This window comes from Temnothorax longispinosus, unplaced genomic scaffold (assembly GCF_030848805.1).
Source record: "Temnothorax longispinosus isolate EJ_2023e unplaced genomic scaffold, Tlon_JGU_v1 HiC_scaffold_24, whole genome shotgun sequence".
In the NCBI taxonomy this organism is placed as follows: Eukaryota; Metazoa; Arthropoda; class Insecta; order Hymenoptera; family Formicidae; genus Temnothorax; species Temnothorax longispinosus.
In genome coordinates, this window is record NW_027270058.1 from 343,339 (window position 1) to 365,859 (window position 22,521).

General features: G+C 41.8%; 1 long non-coding RNA gene across 2 annotated transcripts in view; it reads right to left on the reverse strand.

The window, feature by feature from the left end:
- Window positions 1-7,023: 7,023 nt before the first annotated feature.
- Window positions 7,024-22,521, reverse strand: part of LOC139824008 (uncharacterized) — a 31,213-nt gene continuing 15,715 nt past the window's right edge. Inside the window, exons 1-5 of one of the 2 annotated variants that reach the window (XR_011734970.1) lie at window positions 18,738-18,980; window positions 18,048-18,353; window positions 13,035-13,134; window positions 12,697-12,747; window positions 7,024-7,119 (exon numbers count right to left, since the gene is read on the reverse strand). This is a non-coding gene — a long non-coding RNA (uncharacterized lncRNA). Of the gene's footprint in view, window positions 7,120-12,696; window positions 12,748-13,034; window positions 13,135-18,047; window positions 18,354-18,737; window positions 18,981-22,521 lie in introns of those variants that run through there. The other variant, XR_011734971.1, reaches the window with a different exon arrangement.

Here is a 22,521-nt window from a genome sequence, read left to right on the forward strand (position 1 = left end):
AAAAATTTAGAAACATTACCAGTAACAGCGAAAGAGATTTATAAAGAAACGCGTAACGATAAACACTAGCAAAAATAGTAAATGCGTTAGAACAAGAAAAAAGCCTCGTACCGTTAGGTTACCAGGATAACGAATTTTCCTTACAAGAAGGAATACGTTTTAGAAAAGAAAGAGTAGTACGTCCAAAATCCTTATCAAGTAGAGTTTTAAGAGACGTACACGCAGGGCATTTCGGCTGCATTAAAATGAAAAATTTAAGTAGAACGTTTTTGCTGGTGGTTAGGTATAGATAAGGATATTGAAATGTTAGCAAAAAATTGTAGCGCATGCAATACATTTAGTAATAATCCTAAAAGCGTTAAAATTAAACATAGTTGGGAACCGGCAACAGAACCTTTTCAACACATACATGTAGATTTTGCGGGATCCTTCCTGGGGTATAACTTTTTGGTTCTGGTTGATGCATATACCCGATGGCCCGAGGTACATATCGTGAAAAATATTAACGCAGAAACAACTATAGAAAAGTGTCGAGAAATATTTACCACGTTTGGATTGCCACAAGTATTAGTATCGGATAATGGCCGAACTTTTATTTCTAAAAAATTTCAATTTTTTTTAAAGCAAAATGGTATTTTTCATAAATGCACCGTACCATACAACCCAGCTACAAATGGGTTAGCAGAACGTTTTGTTCAAACATTGAAACAAGGCCTACGGAAATTAGGGACTACCGATAAAAATGTTAAATGGAATTTGCAAAAGATCTTATTCCACTACCGACTGTTACCACATCAGGAGTCCAAAAAATCGCCAGCAGAACTAATGTTTGGTAGAAATTTAAATAGCAGATTAAATCTGATCTTTCCTAGAACGGAACAGAAGATCGAAAGCGATATGACTATTAAACAATTTAAGATAGGAGAGAGAGTAGCTGTACGGAAGTACATAGATAAAAACATTAAATGGCGTTTCGAGACAGTACGTGAAAAGTTAGGTAGATTACATTATAGAGTGCAGTTGCAAAATAATAAAATTTGGAAATGACACGTGAATCAAATGCGAGCGGTAGGTTGGGCAACGGCCGACAACACTCCACGGCAAATGTTGGATTATGGAAGTCAGGATGTACATTTAGATTCTAAGAATCTGAACGAATCTCGTGAATCACCGCACGTGTTATCAGAGAGAAAGAGACTGTCGAAAGCACCTTCTGAACAACAAGATGCTCAGGATACGCTTTCGGATGTCGAGGAGGAGGAGACGCCAGATCAAACCGTCCACCCCCAGCTATCATCTGTGTCTAAAACACCACCTGCGTTAGCGGCGAACCATGCACAACCAGCGCGACAGCGAAAACCACCGGACCGTTTCGGCACGTATTTATCGCATAAATATTTACGGGGAGAAGAGATGTTATGTATCGGCGTAAGTAGCGCGCGTTAACTATCCCGAATAGCGCGCGTCTTCTAAGAGACGTGCGTCCGCAAGGCTACCGACACAGGTAGATCCGCGTCTCTCCGATAGGGGAACCGAACGTGTGTGCGGAGCCCACGGGGATCGGAGTCTTGCTCCAACCGGCGATCTCGCAAGTTACTCAGACAGTTATTGTATTACGGAAATACATATAAATATATGTATCGAACCCGAGTGGTACATTAAAAGTCATCCTTGAAATATACAACCAATCTACTTTAAGTGTTTTCTGTATTTTATTTTCACCTATCTTATTTTTTGTATTTAAATGTAATATATAAAAAATCTGTTGTAACAGAGTAAGCATAGATAGAGAAAAAAATGATAGAGACTTTGGACTCTTCGAAGGTAACTACGTCATCTCAGAATGCATCAAAAAGGTACAGAATACTTCTTTCGAACTAAGTATAGATTGTATTTTCAATAGGAAATATTTTAATATATTTTATTTTAATGTGCTTAGGAAGAAAAAATTTGCTGCAAGGTACACAGATGCTCGAACAAGAAAAGTAAAAAAATAGCCATTAGAAATCCTACAAGGTGAAGAAAAATTAAAAAAAACTCGTAACGTAACTTTATAAAAGTGTGCAAAATGTATTATTTTATATGTAGTTTTTGTATAGAGGTTGACAAAATATATTTTGTAAAACTGTACATATGTCTTATATTATATGTAGTTTTTGCATAGAGGTTGACAAAATATACGACCTACAAGCTACGTAGTACGTGAACATTGATTATTATTGCTAAAATTATACGCAGGACACGTTAAGTAACTGTAACGTCTCGAAATACCGAAACGTGGGCCCGTTGGTGCCATAAAGTGCGGCAGAGCACTTCGATAGTGCCAAAAACGCCGGCAGTAACAAGCATTATAAAAATAATTATTTATTTATTAGAACTGAATGATTTAACTAAAAATATAGGTGAATCTTACTCAGAAAGCTTTACGGCACGTGTTAAAATAGTTTGTTTGGGATTTAACAATATATCGCGTTCGTAAATAATAGAAAATCAGGGCCACTGCTATAAAGATGCCTATAACTAAGCCGTTTACCTTATATCATATTTAAAAAAATATATGGCAAGATATCGCGACAAAAAAGAGAGCTTAACGTATGATAGGTACGCGCAAGGTCCCTCTATTACACGTGAATGTAACGTCGCCGAAGTTACTATACCGCCCCGTTTACGCGAAAGACGTCGCGTACATTTATATAGAACGAACGCTTGCTTCGAACGAATATTTGAACTGTTTGTTTTCGTCATCCAAAAAAAAAAAAACGATCGCGACGAGCGTCTTCCAGGAATCGGGCACCGACGGACAATATGGCGGCGGTCGCGCGCACTGGCACGGAAACGCACGCAAGCTTCTCGACAACACGACGTCGACCGGGCGCGTGCCGTCGCGAGCACACGTACTCGTGTTGAACAATGCGGAAACTTTATGTACTTACAGGAGAAGCGAGATACGCAGGTCCGTGGTCTCCGCGGGACTTCGATGTAAGACTGTCTCGAACTTGACGACCAGCCTCGCGCGAGACGCGCGCATCCGGAGCGTCCATTGTCCGATATGAAACACAACGACGAGAAAACGCAAACTTCGCAAGCGTCGCAAATACCCGACCGAACGACGCGTAACTCACTGTTTTCGCGCAAAACGGAAAAATCCACGCCACTGCGCGACGTCACAGCCGTCGCGCGTACGATCCTGCGGGGAACTCGTCCCCACCCCTCCTTGCCCCTCGCGCGAACACTGGCCTCGCGCACGGGTCGTGCGTCCAGGGTGTCCACTGTCCGGCGCGAAACACGGCGACGAGAAAACGCAAACTCCGCAAGCGTCGCATACACCTAGCTAGACGACGCGTAACCCACCGATTTTCGCACGAAGTTGCCACGTCGGCTCGTCTGCGTGCGAGATCGTCGAACGTACTCGCGAACACCGTGTTCCCCCCGTACCTTTATTTACGAAAAACGACGCGTTACCACCGCACACCACGTTCTTACACACCGCACGTTCGCTCACGACCGACAACCGACGACTGCTCGTACGCGCGAAACTACTCGAAGATCGGAAAACGTTACGCTACCGCGCGACGTCACGGCCCGCGCACGCGGCATCCTGCGAAGAACTGTTTCCCACCCCACCCCACCCCTTACCGTCCTACGCATGGTTGGCCGCGAGGCGGCGTGCGCGACAGCCCCGGTGCGCGTACGCGCCACGAAACTGACGGCAGACACGTAGCGCGCAGCCTCGCGGCCCGCGACTTATATTGAGCGTACTCGCGTCGATTCTTAAGGCCATGGCACATAAAAATACATAAGCAGTAGACGTAAGCAGTAAACAAATTGACCAATCACAGTTGAGAATTAGGCAGCTATATTAAAACGTAGAACTTACGACGAAAAATTCCACAAGGATAAATTCTTATGTTTTACGTTTTAAGATAATTCTAAAGCCGTGCGTCTAGTTAACTTTTTTCGGTTTTTTTCTTAACACTACGCTTTTATGTAGTTTTATAGAATGGCAAACGTCTTGTCTAGACGTAAAGTACGCCGCAAAATCTAGGTCATGGTGGTCGACGTTATATGTAGTGGTTGTTACGTATAACAAAAAATATTAATTTTTGTTCGTTTTCGATATAACGTCGACCACCATGACCTAACGTGTGCGGCGTACTTTACGTGTAGACAAGACGTTTGCCGTTCTATGAAGCCATTTAAAAGCGTAGTGCTAAGAAAAAAACTGAAAAAAACCAGCTAGATATACAGCTTTAGACGTACCTTAACAATCCGTAACCGTGACGATCGTATACGTGACGAAAATATTTAAACGCCGCGTACGGTGTTTAAACGTTCTTTACACAAAAGATCGTAAAAATATACGTGACAAACTTATGTTTCCAACGTCGTTCGACAACGACGTTATATACATTTCGTTAAGTTTTACACTGTTATATATATTTATGCAGTGGCGGATTGATAGGGAAGCCTACGAAGCTTAAGCTTCGGGCCTCCAACAAAAGGGGGGCCCCCAGAGGACCCCCAAACGAGCGCACTATCTTCCGGCTTTCAACCCGTAACTTTTCACGAGTTCACGCTAGAGAAAAACATACCCTAGAGACACGGGGTGCGTTCCAAACGTTACTGCTAGCGCCGAAACGCTATAGTATACGTGACGTGAACTGTAGCGTTTCAGTACTGGCAGTGAATATCGGAACGCCGATCTAAAAATGTTGCTAGCTAGTAACCCTAAAAAGTGAAGTCTCGAGTCCTCGTGAATATCAGATCGTTGTGTGTCAGATATCAGACGTCTCCATAACCTTGAGACCGCAGAATGTCGCAGCGCGCGCAGCGGTAGAAAGGGTGTCACGGGTCGTGCTGCGCCGTCTCTCCGAGGACGCGATGCGGCAATTCGCACCGCCGGCCGAGCAAAGCGGCGAGTCGGCACGTAAGGAGGCCGAGAAATGGGCGGTAGAGGTGGACCCGTCCGACGCGATCGTGGATCCGCTACCGGTGATACAAGCGCCGGTAGAAGGGGGTCAGGCCGCGGGGCTTCCGATCCCGATGGATCTGGAAGCGGTGCAGGTCATCGTCGCCATGCTGGAGTCGGAGCAGGCCGCCCGGCCTGACGAGCAGGCGATAGGTGCAGTAGAAGGAGGAACGGACGCGGAGCCGCCAGCAGAGGCCGCGAACCGGGACGACGCGTCCAGTGTCAGCTTCCGAAGCCCGGAGAGCAACGACGAGGACGAGAACGAGGACGAGGGACAAAAGGTCCCTACATAGATTTAAGTAGCGTTACCAGCGTTCCGAGGATGGGGACGCACTTAGACGAACGTCCGTTAAGTTATTTTGTTTTGGTGACCCGCAGGGTCGAGATTTTGTCTGCGACAACACGACCCCATCCGGCGCCATAGTATATAGTTTAAGACAAGTTGCGCAATTGTTTAGTTTCGTTAGTACCGGCTCAAGCCATATTTAGTTAATTTTTTGTTTTTACCGTTGAGCGCGCGAACGGTTGAGAGCGCGTAAAACCGCATGGCGAGGCTTGAGCCACACACACTTTCCAGGAAAGGAGAGGCGCCCGAATGGGCGTTCTCCCATATCAAGACGAAGGACCAGCGGAGGTCAACAACCGACCACGGCGTACCGACAGACTGTCGGAAATACTCAGGGCGCAGCGGCGCTGAAAACCGGCTCCGGGGAGCCAAGATGGCGGACCGTCCGAAAGTTCGTTTAATTAAAGATTCTCGCGTTAATGAACGGTCCCTGATCGAATCGGGAAGCCCGGGAAGCAACCGTAGCTAGAAAAGATCGCATTTCGACCGCGAGAGGAGAAAATGGCGGACCGGCCGTAATCTCCGAGAAAACGATCGGGGCATGATATCGCGCGGTGCCTGATGAAACTACGAGGCACGGGAAGGCCACATAGCCGAAAATCGGGGCGATCCGATAACGGATACACGAGTTAGGGAACCGTCCGCGAGGTTCCACTGGGTGCGTCATCTCCGGGAACTGAGTAGCCCTGACGAGAGGGGAGGGCCAGATTAGGCTCCATACCGCGCGCCGTCGAACTCCGACGACCGGGAGACAAGTTAGCGTACCGTCCGCGAACTCGCACCAGGTGCGTTATCTCCGAGAACTGAGTTGCTCTGACGAACGGAGAAGGCCAAGATAAGCGCCGTACCGCGTGCCGTCGAAATCCGAAGATCGGGTCGCGAGATAGAGTACCGTCCGGTAGATCGCGACGCGGACGTCATCGCCGAGGAAAGACCTCGGAAAGCGGGATACCAGGTCCCAAAAACACGTCAGGATAGGTCGGCGACGTCGGCAGACGTGGTGCTCGTCACCCAGACGTCTTCCCCGGGGAAGTCGCCCGGAATCATAAAAGGCGTGCAAATTAAGCATAGGCGCACAGGTCGGCGTCAACGGCGGACGCATATTCGAAAGAGTGGAAAACCACTACCCTGGCGTCAGGACGGCAGGGCATCGCGAGCGCAACGCCCATGGAAATTTCCATGTAGACCCGCGTAAACACCGGAGTGGAAAATTACCGAGACAAACATGCGCAGTTAGGAAGCTTCTCGAAGGAGAAAGTCGTAGGGAGCGCCGGAGTGGGGGCTAAATAGCCGATGGTAGGGAGGCCGAGCGAGACGGGCCACTCGAGGCAGTCTCTCGGGGATAGTTCACGGAGCAACACGTAATTTCGCATACACTCTCGTTGTCGCGCTAAGTCCCGCGATCGTAATCCGAGTGCGCAAATCGTAATCTCGTAACTTCCATAACAACCGGGAACGCCCGCGAAACGCGTTAATTATCGCTTTTACATAAGCGAACGGCGAATTAGTGCCGAAAAATCTTGTGCGTCGTAACGAAAAAGGCCGTGTCAGCCCGAACGTGCGATCGTCCGACAGGATTGTGTAACTTCGATATTTGTGAACAACTGTGAATGAAAATCAGTCAAATTGAATAAATTATACAATCTTTTGTCAAAAAATTCTTGAAAATTATTCGATTGGACTTACCTTCTGTACCATACCTGATCCATTGGCGTCGATCACTCGAAGTCCCTCGTTGATCCTGGAAGACGGTGGCAGCGGCGATCCTGGACGGCGACGGCGATGACCCTCATGTGGCAGGAACCTGAAAAGAGAATAATTAGTTTGATTGAAAATTCGATAAATACTTACCTTCTCGGTATATCAGAGGTCAAACCGAGTGGCGACCGTTGAATTCAAGGACACCCCGCGTTGATTCGTGTCTCCCCACGTACCGTCCGGTTACAACCTAACCTAAGATTGGCAAAAGTACGTCTTAGATCTTGTTACATGGACGTCCCCTTTTGGTTACCTTCTCACACCTCAAAGTATACCTTGAAAGGTCCGTGTTCCTCTACGTACCTCACACGTTATACATGCAGAAAAAACGAAAATCTTTGCAACGTCGTGAATATTTGATGGAGTATGATGTATGTTGTAAATAAAATTTTGTACGTAAATATTATTTTGTAAGTTACGTTCATATTTTACTTTCTTTCTATCTTGTTTCTTACACGTGTTTACTTTAGTGACGTATTATTATTTTAGGGAAGATTTATTGAAAATGTCTGAACACAAACGTAAATATCTGAGCGGAAGTCATAAGAGGAACGTAAAAGAACAGAAAGAAGTAGAACTAGCAAAATGTCAAAAACTGTCAAGTTTCTTTTTATATATACCTTCTACTTCGGCTTCTCAGAATGATTTTGGAAGTCATACAAATAATGATGAACAAAACGTCGAGGAAAATTTAGAAACAGGTATAGAAAAATATAAAAAAGGAGAAGAACGTATTTAGTATGCCGATCCACGTATCCAAGAGAAGAGTACGGAAGACAAAACTAATAATAGTATACGTAGAGCACGAGAAGACTTTGTTCAGTATAGAGACTTAGCATTATGGCCTGATTCATTTAATACGGACGTTGTCACGACGTGTCTTTCAAAAGAAGCATCGTTTTTTTCAAAATAGAAAGCAAGATAACCTTTATATTACGTCAAATAAATATTATAAAGATCAAAGCAAACACGTTAGTAAGAAGTATTTCGAAAAATGTTTAAAAAATGGACAGAACGTGCGTAGATTATAGTTATGTTATTCTAATAGTAAGGGATGCGTTTCGTGTTTAATGTGTAACGTATTCTCAGTGTCACGGACTTCTCTTAGAACAACCGGTTATTCTACGTGGATTAATATACTCCGTACTCTAGACGAACATGAAGAATCCCCAGATCATAAAAAGTCACGGCTACGATGGTTAACACGAAAGGAAAACAAAATTGTTCGTGCGAAGCACACGTTGAAAAATAGATTAAAAATGAATCGGAACATTCGTACAATACCCTAACGCGTGTTGTTGCCATTATTAACGTTCTAAAAGAAAGAGGATTGTCCGTGAGAAGTCGCGATGAAAAGTGGGGATCTCCACATAACGGTAATTTTATGGGGCTTGTCGACGTGATTGCAGACGTTGATCCTTTTTAACGAGAGCACATTGTAAAATGTCAATCTCAACAAAATAAAATGCTAAGTTATCTATCAAAAACTGTTTATGAAAAGATACGTGAAATAATGGGAAAACGAGTTTTACGACAGCGTGTTACGAACATTACGGGAAAAGACACAAAATATTACTCAGTCCGTGCTGATTCAACGCCGGATTTAGCACATACAGACTACGTTGCACGACGTGTACGATACTGTACAAAAAGGAAAATTTACGAAAGATTTTTATCGTTTTTATCTATTTATAGTCACGCGGGTTTTTCTTTCGTCAACACTTTAAAAAGTTTTTTAGAAAAAATAGAACTTACCCGTGAGAACTGTCGTGGCCAGTCTTATGATAACGCTGCAAATATGAGCGGAAAATATAACGGATTGCAAGCACATTTAAAAAAGGCAACGAAGTTTGCTGCGTATGTACCTTGTGCGGCCCATTCTTTAAATTTAGTTGGGACAGAGGCAGTAAATATTGTACCTTCTCGCACAAGTTCGTTTGGTCGTGTTCAGCACGTATATGTATTTTTCTCGGCATCTACGCCGAGGTGGGATATGTTAAACCAACATACAACGTTACCCCTTTCCATAAAAAATCTTAGTCAGACAAGATGATCTAGTCCGTATGAAGCTATACATGCCTTAAGACGGAGTTACGACAAAATTTTAGATACTTTAAAAAGTATTTTTCAAAATAATTTAGAAAAGAGAGATTGTCAAATGGAAGCCAAAAATTTATATAACAAACTTTTGAGACTAGAAGTTGCTGTCGTAACAGTACTTTGGGAAGAACGTCTTGAGAGATTTAATAAAACCAGTAAAAAATTACAAACTCCTGGTTTAGATTTATGTGAAGGTTATGCTCTTATTTCATCTCTTGAATCATTTGTAAAAGCCATCAGACAGGATTGTAATAAAAAATTAATCGAGTATGACGTAAAAACAACGGAAATGAGTTCAAACATTGAAAAAAATTATAGCGACCTGAATCAAAGACGTAAAACAAAAAAATACTCAGACGGTACAAAAGGTAAAGATACATTCACAGGGAGAGATAACGTCCGTGTTGAGGTAGTTAATATGTTGTTGGATTCCGTAATGCCAGAACTAAATAAAAGAAAAGAAATATACGAAAAGTTGGAGAAAAAATTTAAATTTTAATAGATATAGGAACGACAACTCGTTCAAATATTGACGATTCAAGTATTAACTTCCGTACAGCATATTATAATATTGACATAAACCAAAATTTAAAAAGTGACGGCATACAGTTTAAAGAATACATCAACGTATCTAAAAATTTATCTGAAGAAAAATTTTTAGGATATCCAAATATATTAAATTTAATTTATGAAAAAAGTCTTATAGATATTTTTCCAAATCTCTATACACGTTTGAAAATTTATTTGACACTGCCGATAACGAGTTGTGAAGCAGAAAGAGGCTTTTCTAACGTATCTTTTATAAAGAATAACGACAGATCTCTAAAATGAGAGATGAAAGACTAACGTACTTATCACGTCTTTCAATAGAGACGGACCATACAAGAACACGAACTTCTGAAGAAGCCTTAAAAGAATACGCGAACGCCAACAGTAGAAAAAAATTAAGAGTTTAAATACTTTTTAAACGTCATATCTTTAGTATATATAGCTAGAGACCCTCTAGTAAGAGTTTGGACACACGCCCCAAACATGGCGTTTTTTGTACAAAGCCACGCAGTGAACACCAGGTTCCAGGTTCCAGGTTTGTGTGTCCAGACTCTGACTTGAGGAGGTCTCTATATATAGTCACGTATTTTAAAAAATGTACGTTGTTTTTGTTTAACCGTTAAATGTTTATAGTATTGATAAATACTATTATTATAAATGTTCTACTAATAAATGTATTCCATTCAACGTGTATATTTATTAATATTTTAATTTTTTATGAGCTGTTATCTATAGAAGAGAAAATTATGATAATGTCAAAATAACGAGAAAACGATCGACGCATAATAGAAAAGTTAGTTTTTTCGTTATATTTTAATGTTATTATAATTTTCTCTTGATTCTGACCGAATAAAGGGCCCCGAAATAAAATGAGCTTCGGGCCCGAAAAGTCACCATCCGCCTCTGTATTTATGTTACGAGTTTTTATACTTTAACGACGTAACGCGTAGCATTTTACGTAAAAATGTTAACGATCTATGGATCGTTCTTAAAAAATATATTTTTAATGTGTTTCAGCTGCAAGTCCCAAAAAAATAAAATGTAAATGGTCTTAAACAAAAAAAAACACGAGAACTGCGCTTATTTATATTATGTTCGACGTTTAAGTTCAGATAAAGGTAAAGGTACGCAAACGACAAGCCCCAAAAACTCTTATTTTTGTTGCAAAAAAAAATAAAAATAGAGTACAAAACATTTCGACGGCAAATAAAAAATACAACAGTCTAACGATATCTAATAGAATACGTTAGTCAGAGATGAAGAAGACAAACTCCTTCGATACCGGCTGCGTCGCAGGGCCGGTAGCGTCGAACGGTACGGTTACGACGTCGCGCGTCGGACGTCGTACGTTAACGAAAGCGCGTTACGTATACACTGAAAAAGAACGACTTAAATCCAAGAAAATATTTTTTATATAGTATCACGGGCTTCGTTACTTACGATACGCACCGCGTACGTTAGATTTAAATATTTTTACTTACGTTAAGTAAAGATATCTACGTCTAACAAACGCGGTGTGTATCGTAAATAACAAAGCCCATGATATTATGTAAAAAATATTTTCTTGACGCTAAGTATTTTTTTTCAGTGTATAAAAAAAAGATAACGATGCATGTTCCGTAAGAAACGCGTACGTAACGTGAACGTTACGTTACGTTTGCCGTTACGTTCTCGACACGGTGCGTACGTAACTTTTTCGCGTAAGAATGGTCGCGAACGTATAAAAAGCAAGGAAAGACGTATATCAAAGACGACAAAGAATATATTAACCGCGTTTTACGCGTACGCATCGAACGTCGATCTCGCGCGCGACGATCTGACATTAACGAGCGTACGGTACACGAAACAAGCGAACGTAAAAAATCACGTGAGAACGAACGCACGAACGAACGCACGAATGGAAAAAAAAATAGTACACGCCGACGTGCGACGGGCGAACCACGAACCGAACCGCAAACGACGGCACGAACCGTCGTTGACCATACTTCAACGATAAAGTGAAATATACAGACGAACGGACGTGAGATCCAAAAGAAATAAACAATGTTCCAAAGCACGATCGTCACAAACGTAAATAACACACGCACGATACAGTTTTTATCATCGTCTTGTGCCGAACCGTTGACTTTCGAACGTTTCACATATTTCATGTATCGTCATCGACGTATCTTGTATTTTTTTTTATTCCAAAGTGTTCGTAAAAATATACAACGTACGATGAAACGTATCAACTTTAAGATATTCCCATATAAAAATGTATTCTGTCCCGCGACAAAGTATTCACTGAATCTCACATCCGTTTTATTTGTTTTATTTCATGATACAAAGCCACAACGAATACTAGATGGATAGACTATAAGAGCGTAGGATAAACGCGGCATGTTATATATAACATGTATATATATACGTTGTATCGAAAAAATATTCGTTTATTTCTTGCAAACGTTTATTTTACGTCTTTTTCTCTTTCTGTGTCTATATTTTACGACGTATTTTTAAAACAAATATAAAAGTGTACGTATGTTACGAACGTTCGTTAAATGATATTAATATCAAGACAACGGATAACTAATATAAATACTAATATAAAATACATATTTAAACACGTTCACGAACGCGCCTATTTTCAGGCGACTGGTATACTTGATGGTCGACGCGTACGAATCTGTGCACGAAAAACATTAGACATATCAACGAACGGATGCGTCGACCGAACGAGTTCTCGTATAAACTCGTTGCGTGTTAACGCGAGAGCCGTCTCCCATAAGTACACGAAGTTACGAAATGCGAGAAGGTTCGAAGCGTACGTCGTTTATAACTTAGTCTGCGTTAGTCTATCCATTTTAAGGCAACGAATCTGTGACAAGTCGCCGTTATCTGCCGTATATATATTACAAAAAAATAATACATAAATATACACGCTACGATCGTCACAGCGTCGTTACCCTCGTATGAAAAATTTATTCGCACTCACCAACCAGCGGCGCACGGGGCGGAGTTAATCAACTATGTAGCTCCGATGATTCTGTAACACAAAAATGAAAGATTCAACGTAAAGAGATGCTCAAAATGATTACGGTTTCAAAAAATAAATTTTGCACACGTTTATATCGTTTTTTACGTAGGTTTACTAATATACGTTACTTCTTTCCCAAGAAAAAGCTTCACAAGAAAAACCTTTATAAGAATAAACTTTTATAAAATTTTAGACAAACGTTCGGTTTCTTAAGTTATTTTTTATTTATCGGAGATAACGAGGCCCGACGAAATAAAAAAGAATTCATACGTTTTAAACAAAGAATGAACACTTACCCCAAGGTTGCTCCGTTAGTGCCCGATGCCTTTACCAGACCTCCTCCTCCTCTCAGACCGTCACAGATTGTCCAATATTTCGCGATCGAATACGAAGTAACTGTAATAATATTATACGATGGCGATCATGTATTACGTACGTATTAGTTACGTATTTAGTATTAAATAACCACGCGTAGATTTTTATTAATATAGACGATATACATATGACGTTCATTAAAGTAACGTTGCGAGTTTTTAATACTTTTAATACATCATAGAGAAACTTTAAAACTGTCACGACGTAGTAACGTTCCACGCCAGTTTCATACACACGAGATCAACGGGGTTTTATACGTATAACGTCGTTTCTACGGAGTTTACGCGTCAGAACTCGTGACAGACGGGTATCTAGACTGGAGAACTCTATGAAATCTTACTCCTTCGTGCGCATGTATTCAAAATACGATGAACGTGTGACAGAAATATTACTCCAATATTACAAGCTGAACCACGAAGAAATGAACTTCTACGTTTATCTGCTTCAGAAATAATTTTACACTAAATCACAGCGGTACGGAGCACGGGCGCGATAGAGCCGCGTTCACACGGTACGGCGCGGTACGACAAAATGGCCGCGAGCGAAATCGATATCAGGATCAAACTCCCGGCGTTGATTTTATGAGAAATGATCGACAACTCTCACACTCGGTGATCGCAACGCTCGAGATACGAGGCACTCGCGAAAACTGGCGTCGCGTCGTGGGACGGTTTCGCCGTCGACACGGGTCTTTCACCAAGGATCACGCTACCGCACGCGGTGATCACGTGATCCGTCTGTGTGCGTCGTCCCCGCCGTTGTATGGATGACGAAAACTCGGAAAAAGAGATGTTTCGCGCAACGCGCACGCAAGCGGGTGCAGATCACGACGAACGTTGGGCGCACGATGCAACCCTTTGCACGGATGCATTGAGCGCACTCAACTTTCCGAACGTCGCGCGCGGACCACGCAACCAGGTACGCGCACGACGAAAACCGGCTCACTCTCCGTTCACATGAACGGAAAAGCTATCTGAGATGTTTCACGCGGCGACCACTCGAACGGATACGGCTCGCGATGAAACTCATACGGACTTCGCGCACGTACTTTCGGCACTCCCGATAATATACGTGCCACGAACGGCCGGCTCGACTTTCTTTTTAGCACGATAGAAATGGAAGAGAGCGTGGTCCACGGATCGCGATCGATCATCCCTCGTCCCGATAGGAAACCCTCGGCGGGAGTTGTTGCCTCACGATTCACAAAGGACGACGCACGTCGATCCACAAAGTTAGGTGACGACGCACATCGATCCGCGATGTAACGCGTTGCGCGGTATACGCGAATTAGGAAACGTGTGCGCGTTTTACCTCTTTGCATGTCGGAACAGTAACGCGACAATCGGGTGATCTCGAATGACGTCGGGTCAAGCCCGAGGGTTGTTTGTGCTCGCGCCAGGGGCGTTAGCTGTCGCGACAACGTCCCACCGTAACAACTTTACCTTAAGATAATAAAATAAACGTACTACTCGTGAGAAATATTTCTTTTGTTTCAAGAAATATAAATATTCCCCATAGATAACACGTTCTTATTTTGATGTACGTTTCATTTCTTTTCATAACATATACGTTTTATTTAAAAAGATACGTCTTTCAATCCAAAAAATATTTACTAGCAACAAGAAAGTTTTTTATATAAAAAAGTAACATCCTGCTAGAGACTATTGAAATACGTTTTTTCTTTAAAGTACGGAACGTTTACTTAAAACAAGTACATTTTTTTCCGTGTATCATATGTATCATTTGTAACGTAAACGCGGAAAGACAAAAAAAATATATTGACGGCGTTCTCACAGAATGAGATCCGTACGAGAAAATGGAAATCATTTTATATTCTTAACATTCAAACGTACATATATTTGATTTTGTAATATTGTTTTTGTACACTTGAGAAAAAATGTACTGTAAATATATTTCGTACTTTATATTAAAAATACATGTACAAACAATATATATATGGAGAGGTAAAAACTATAATGGTGTAAGTCAACGTTTTTAAAATATTTTCTCGTGTACCGAGATGTACGTTATATATTGTACAGCATGCATCTCGGTACACCGAAAAATATTTTAAAAATTTTAACTTACACCACTGTGTAGTTTTTATTCCTCCATATGTAAATATGTATATTTTATATTATAAATATCACGAGTACATATAGGTATCGATATAGTAAGTTTGTACGTTTTATTCGTCACTTTCGATCAAATGAAAATATCACGAACACCGAGAACATATGTTCATATACATATACGGCACGTGAACATATGTTCATATACAAAGTATGTCCTTACAAAGACACTCTGTTCTGTTTCGCCAATTTAAACGAAAGTTTATCGCATATGGCGTGATCCATTTCAAATATCCTAAAAAACGTAAACGTACGTTTTGCTCAAAATATCTGAACATATCGTCGATGCAAAACATTTCTACTCCGTCTGCGCGCGCTACTGTGTTACTTATTTAACTGTAACCAGTTCGTCCACCATATGGCAACGTCGACGGATTGCAAAGCACGTAAAAATAAAAAACGATGAAGCGTAGAAGCGCGGATCGACGGTACGTTTTTTTCTTCATCTTTTTATTTTATCTGAATAAACGTTTAACAAAATGTATTTTACAGCTATCTTTGGTACGTTCTGTGCACGAAACCAAAGTACTCCAAAAAATTTGAAAAAGCACTAAATTTTGCACTTACGGGGGGACAAAGTCTTCCAGTCGACCAACCGTCCACGCGACCTCTTTAAAGAAGGTAAAGAGGGTCTGGAGGGTGTCGGGCCGACGAATGCGAAAGTTTACATCGCGTCACTAACCACTACATGGGTAAGATGACGCGCTTTAAAAATATTTTACCGTTTTAAGCGCGTCACTACGTTCCACCGTTCCACCGTACAAAAATAAAATTTATTTTGTATGACAACGATCGAGTGTATATACGTTGTACGAGATTTATGAACTTATGTGTGATTTCAAGAGGCTTACGGACTGCCCAGCAACGTATGCTTATGCAATATTTGAAATGTCAAATGCATGGGAGAAGAAGCGCTCTACAGCGATAAAAAAATACAAAAAGAGCAAAGAAAAGATGCTGGATAATATTTTCAGATATCTTTGGTTCGTACTACGCATCAAAATAAAGTATTCAAAAAAATTTAGTCAAGCCGTGACGTTTGCACGTACAGACTCATCACCAACGTATGCCTCGGCACGCGTCGAAACGTTTAACTCATGGGAGGAACGACATTCAGCAGCACGCAAAGAGCATAAAAACTTGCACGGCACAATCTTTTGGAAAGTTCTTAGGGCGTACGGCTCAACGCAACGGCTACAACCAGCATAACACAGCTTCAACAACAACCGAACGTTTTATTTACGTAGCAACGTTGTACGTACACACACAAAAAATACTACGTACGTAAAACGTACAATTTAAGCAAAAGTGACAAACTCCGTGTTAAAAAACGTAGTACGTTGTCAGAAAAAAATGTCTACGTCGGTGAACGTTAATATTTAAATTTTAGATCTCTCTCCTCCGCGTAACGAACTATAAGCAAAAAAAACCGTACGTTTAACGGTTTCGGTTTTTTTACTAAGAAACCGAAACTGAAACTGGAACACCTACGTACAGTTTTATTAAAGCATATACGCGGAACCGAACTGAACGTCGAGTCTCTGCGTGACATATTATGCGAAGCATCAACACTCAACGCGTAAGTTTTGTCACGGTAGTTGACAAAGAAAACTTCGTTCCCGCTACACAAAGTTAGTAACGTTTGTCGTTGACCGTGGCATAGGCCTACAGGGGAATATTCGTGATGGATCTCGACGATGTAACGCGAAATGCAAATATTCACGATGGAGAACAGTACGGCACTTGTTGTAAACTATTTAATGTTTATTTTGACATATGTGTCTAACGTGTTTATGTGTACATGAGAAACGACGCTATATCGACGAACAAAGCTAAATAATCTCTAACGTGGTTTTTCCCAACACGTACGGGATTCGCTCGAATGTAACGTTCGTAACGTGACCTGCGGAAGTTGTTAGCACGCACGCTCGTTACCGTACGCCCGTAAGTAAATATAAAAACGTGCCTATATTAACGTTGGGAGCCGTTTCCACTCTTGTTTATATTATTCTTGACATTTCCAAAGAAGTAAAAAGAAAATATGCTGACGTGACAACACGTTATACTAGAACGCCGGCATCAACTTTTAGAATTCTTGTTTTTGTCGCAAAAGAAAAAAAAATATTACGTAGTTTAATATTTATATCATAACGAATACGGAATATATATAACCGTATATAATATATAATGTTAGAAAAAGAGTTTATATTCCTATAAAAAAAAATATTAAAAAATTTCTTAGAAATCCCAATGTAGGTATTTGATGAAATACTACACGCAGACAAAACGTTTACCAAATACGTCCTTAACCACTATACTTTAAGATGACGTATGTAAAGAAACTGTTTAAAAATACGTAACGAAAATAGTACGGCTTTTAATATTACTTCGAACGCACGTAAAGCAGCGTTCAAGAAATACGCACGTTATATTCTCAATATTTAAACGTACCGACGTTTGATTTTGTAATATTGTTTTTGTACACTTGAGAAAAAATGTACTGTAAATATATTTCGTACTTTATATTAGAAATATATGTACAAACAGTACATATATGAAAGAGTAAAAACCACAATGGTGTAAGGCAACGTTTTTAAAATATTTTTTCACGTGTGTACAACGGTACGTTATCGTGTACTGCGTGTATCTATGAAAATCTTGCGTCATCTGTTGTCTGCCGCAAACGCGCGACGGAAATCTTGCAAGAGCCGCGACTCGATGCCCTTGCGACAAAGATCTTATCCACGAGATAAACAACGCGCGCGAACGCGACGCAACACGAGTGCGCGGAAGCGAACTCACCTGGTGAGAAGGAAGATCACCCTTGAAGATAGCAGTTGACCGCTCTTGGCAACTCATATGGAATCGTACTTTTCCCGCGTGAGTAGATGGGTACGTGTTAAAAAACGTCTCGGCGTCCTTGACACGCACACCGTTTTAATACGTTCATGAGCGGCACAACCGCGCATAACGCGGTGGAAAAACTACACACACAGAATATTTGCCGTTTTGCCAAAATCCGTACGTGCGTTCCTCGTCGTGCAAACGACTTGTCGTGTAGTCAGTTGAACTAAGTTGCAAACTACAGGTGTTCCACAGTCAAGCGTTCTATAACAGAAAAACAACCGTATATAGTGACACACGCACGACGCGTACAACGACGTAAAAAAAATATAAATATCAGCAACGACGCAACGTAGTAGAGACGAAACGAGCGTACTCAACGAGCGTACTCCGAAAAATAACGTGCACGAAAACGTTAACACTCGTTACGTTAAAACGTACATCAACTGACCAAAACCCATAGTCGAACGTACGACGGTCTCGCGGCGTACGCCGAAAAAGTGCTGTGTGACGCTAACAAAACAAGTTGACTCACAGTTTTTCACGGTTCACATCGAAAAGACGTTATATCGTGCCAGTCATAGTTGATTTAACGTACTTTACGTATTATCAATGATATTGTAAATACGTTAAATGTTCTATACTAACCCGTATGAGCTAACGTCTCTCGAGAATCCGAAGTCTCGTAAATAAAAGTACAGCATAATCACAACGAACAAGCCGCCGGCCGTCCCGGCACGACTCCATTTTGATCATCAACTCTCGTCAGAGGACTTCACGCCGACTTGCACTCGCAACGTGATATTTAGAGCCGGTCTACACATAGTCGTATGTCGGAACGTAACCACAGGTCCACGGAAGAAACGTTGTTTCTGAAAAGCTTTTTTTCGTGTTGAAGAAAAATGTTTTTTTTTTCATAAGCTAGGGTAAACCAGCCAGTGAATGAACGGGGTCCAGTAAATGAACAAAATCACTTATATTTTAAATATAAAAACACGTATGGGTCAAAGATAAAATGATTTTGTGATGAAAATTAAGAGAAAACGTAACAGGTGGCGTTAAGATCACGATCACAGTTATAAACAAAGTATCGACTTAAGGAGAAATATTTTTATACTTATGACGTGCAAGCTACGAAAAGGTTACGTTTGGAGAGGTTGCGATTTTACGTTTGATTAACGGTTATACGTACGTTTCAAAGGTAAATATTGCATCATATAAGTAAAACGAAAATCAATATTTTATTTTGTCAAACATTTTTCTGTACCGTCGTAAAAATACGCTAAATATAATGATGTCTCGTCACTGATGTGATTTTCTAACCTTTTCCCAGTGAATGAACATGTGGGCTCTATTTTGATACATAGGTAGTATCTAAATAGTACGGGAAAACGTGACCTGACATATTTAATTTTCGACATTGTTAATTAAAAAAAAAACGTCTCTATTATACTTATGATTCAATAACTACAGAAGATCCTGCTGTAAATATGTTGATCAAATTATTCCAAGAAATAAAAAAAAAAGTAACTAGTAAATCTACGTCAAAGAAAAAGAACGTTCGTACGTCTGAGACTGAAAAGAAATAAAGTTACTTTAATCTCCGATTCGAGATAAAACTCGTGTCAAGAGTCAACAAGCCAAAAAAGCTTTATGTAAGGTTAGATTAGATTAGCTTTATAATACATAGGTTTATATGCTTTATAATCGTATTCCAGTGCAAAAAAAACATTCTGCGATTGTTAAAATATAATATTTAACTTTAATTATTAAGATCTATATATATTAATAGGTATGTATCTACATAAAATACATATGTTCCGTCACTGGTAAGCAGCCGTTCATTTACTGGCACGTCTGTTCATTTACTGGTATATCGGTCCTTTTGTTACTTTTCCATTTATTTTCTAAATATTTTATTTTGAAAGCACCTTTAATATTTTTTTTAATAATCAATATAATATATTGAATCAACTACGTCGATGCTGAAAGTGATACGGATAATACGTTTATTTCATGTCTCTAATGACGAGAAGACACCGCTTCGTTGTTCATTCACTAGCTGATTTACCCTACGTATCGTGTCATCTTCCGGTGACACGTATATTCATGAACAAAGCGTGTACGCGTGTTAAACGTTAATATTATTAACGTCTGAAAGAATTTTTTTATACACTTCTAAAATAATTTTTTTATACACTTTAAGATACGTGCAACTACCGCAGTCGAACCAAACGTCGATATTTTTTCTATAAAAAAAATAAAAAATGTTATCCTTTCGTTCAGGCTCACAAAGTACGCGTACCCTTTAAGTGTCTTACGTCACGTCGTAAAAGCACAAAGTCCTTCATACGATACTATCACTGTCGTAAAACGCATGGTTACGACGATATATTCTTTGAAGCGCGAACGCATATATATCATATTTGAAAAAATATATGGTAAAAGATATCACGACAAAAAAAAGACGTTAACGTATGATAGGTACGCGACATGTTCCTCCCGTACGTGGACGTGACGTCGCTGAAGTTCGTATACCGTCCCGTTTACGCGAAAGACGTCGCGTACGTTTATATAGAACGAACGTTCGCTTCGAACAAATATTTCAACTGTTTGTTTTCGTCACCCAAAAAAAACGACCGCGACGAACGTCTTCTAGGAAACGGGCACCGACAGGCAACATGGCGGCGGTCGCGCGCGCTCGCACGGAAACGCACGCAAGATTCTCGACGGCACGACGTCGACCGAGCGCGTGCCGTCGCAAGCACACGTACTCGCGTTGAACAACGCAGAAACGTTATGTACTTACAGGAGAGACGAGGCACGCACGTCCGTAGTCTTCGCGGGACTTCGATGTAAAACTGTCTCGAACTTGACGGCCAGCCTCGCGCGCGACGCGCGCGTCCGGGACATCCATCGTCCGATACGAAAGACGACGACGAGAAAACGCAAGCTTTGCAAGCGCCGCGAATACCCGACCGAACGACGCGCAACTCACTGTTTTCGCACAAAATGGAAAAATCCACGCCACCGCGCGACGTTACGGCCGTCGCGCCGAATATCCTGCGGAGAACTCATCCCCACCCCTCTTTACCCCTCGCGCGAACACTGGCCTCGCGCGCGAGTCGTGCGTCCAGGGCGTTCACTGTCCGGCGCGAAACACGGCGACGAGAAAACGCAGACTTCACAAACATCGCGTACACCCAGCTGGACAGCTGTTCCCCCCCTACTTTCATTTACGAAAGACGACGCGTTACCACCGCACACCACGTTCTTACACACCGCACGTTCGCTCGCGATCGACAACCGACGACTATTCGTACACGCGAAACTACTCGAAGGTCAGAAAACGTCGCGCGGCAGCGATGGCGTTACGGCCCGCGCGCCCGGTATCCTGCAAAGAACTGTTCCCCACCCCACCCCTCCCCTTACCGTCTTACGCGCGGCCGACCGCAGAGCGCGCGGCGCGACAACCCCGGTGCGCGTACGCACCACGAAACTGATGGCAGGCACGTAGCGCGCAGCCTCGTAACCCGCGGCATAGTATAAATATTACTAGTAGCGTCACTTCGATTTATAAGATTTTTAATTGTATGGATTTGCCAAATATAAATGACCAACTTTTCAAGAAACATGAAAGAATAATCGGACCAATTGTTGAATTTGTAGCTAAGGAAAGTTGTTCAGAAGCAGCAATAGCAGAACGCACGCTCACATTAGAAAATATTATAGAATTGAAAAAGTTATTGTAAGTTTAATGTATATGCTCATTGAAATTATAAGAAAGTAAAATGGGATTACAGTACAATCACATAATCATTAGCAAATGATTACTGTTTGAAAGTATTTGAGTTCACATTCTTTTACAAATTAAATTCTATTAAAATTTTAATTGTGTATTAGGTTATTGCTTTACCTTGCATTTAATTATTACAGAAATAAACTCAACACTAAATTCACTAATAGCGACGTCGGTTGGACACACCAGTGCGCACTCAGTGCACATTAAAGCTTGTGACGTGACATTTGTCACGTCCACCGCCCAGGCGATAGCTCGGCCGAGGGGAAGGTCAGGGATGGCGCCTCGACTCGGGTCGAGGAAGGGCTACCCGCGTTAACTAACCTTTTTTGAGAAACATTCCGTAGGGATGACAGGTGGTGCCGGAGCGTGGGATCACGACGAGATGTAACGACGATAGTCGCGAGGAGGGAGAAACGGGCGCTCGGAGGACGCACGACGGAGTGGTCGGCCGACGGGCGGGCCACCGGGACCTGCCGCTGGAAAAGCGCCGGGAATGCCTCGCACAGCGTAACACGGCCCCGCCGCAGCATGAACACGGGTGCGCCACCGCGACTGCAGCGCGGGTGGACGACCCCCGACACACTCACCCGACGGCGCCCCAAGGGCCGAGCGGCGCCGCCACGGCCTGGC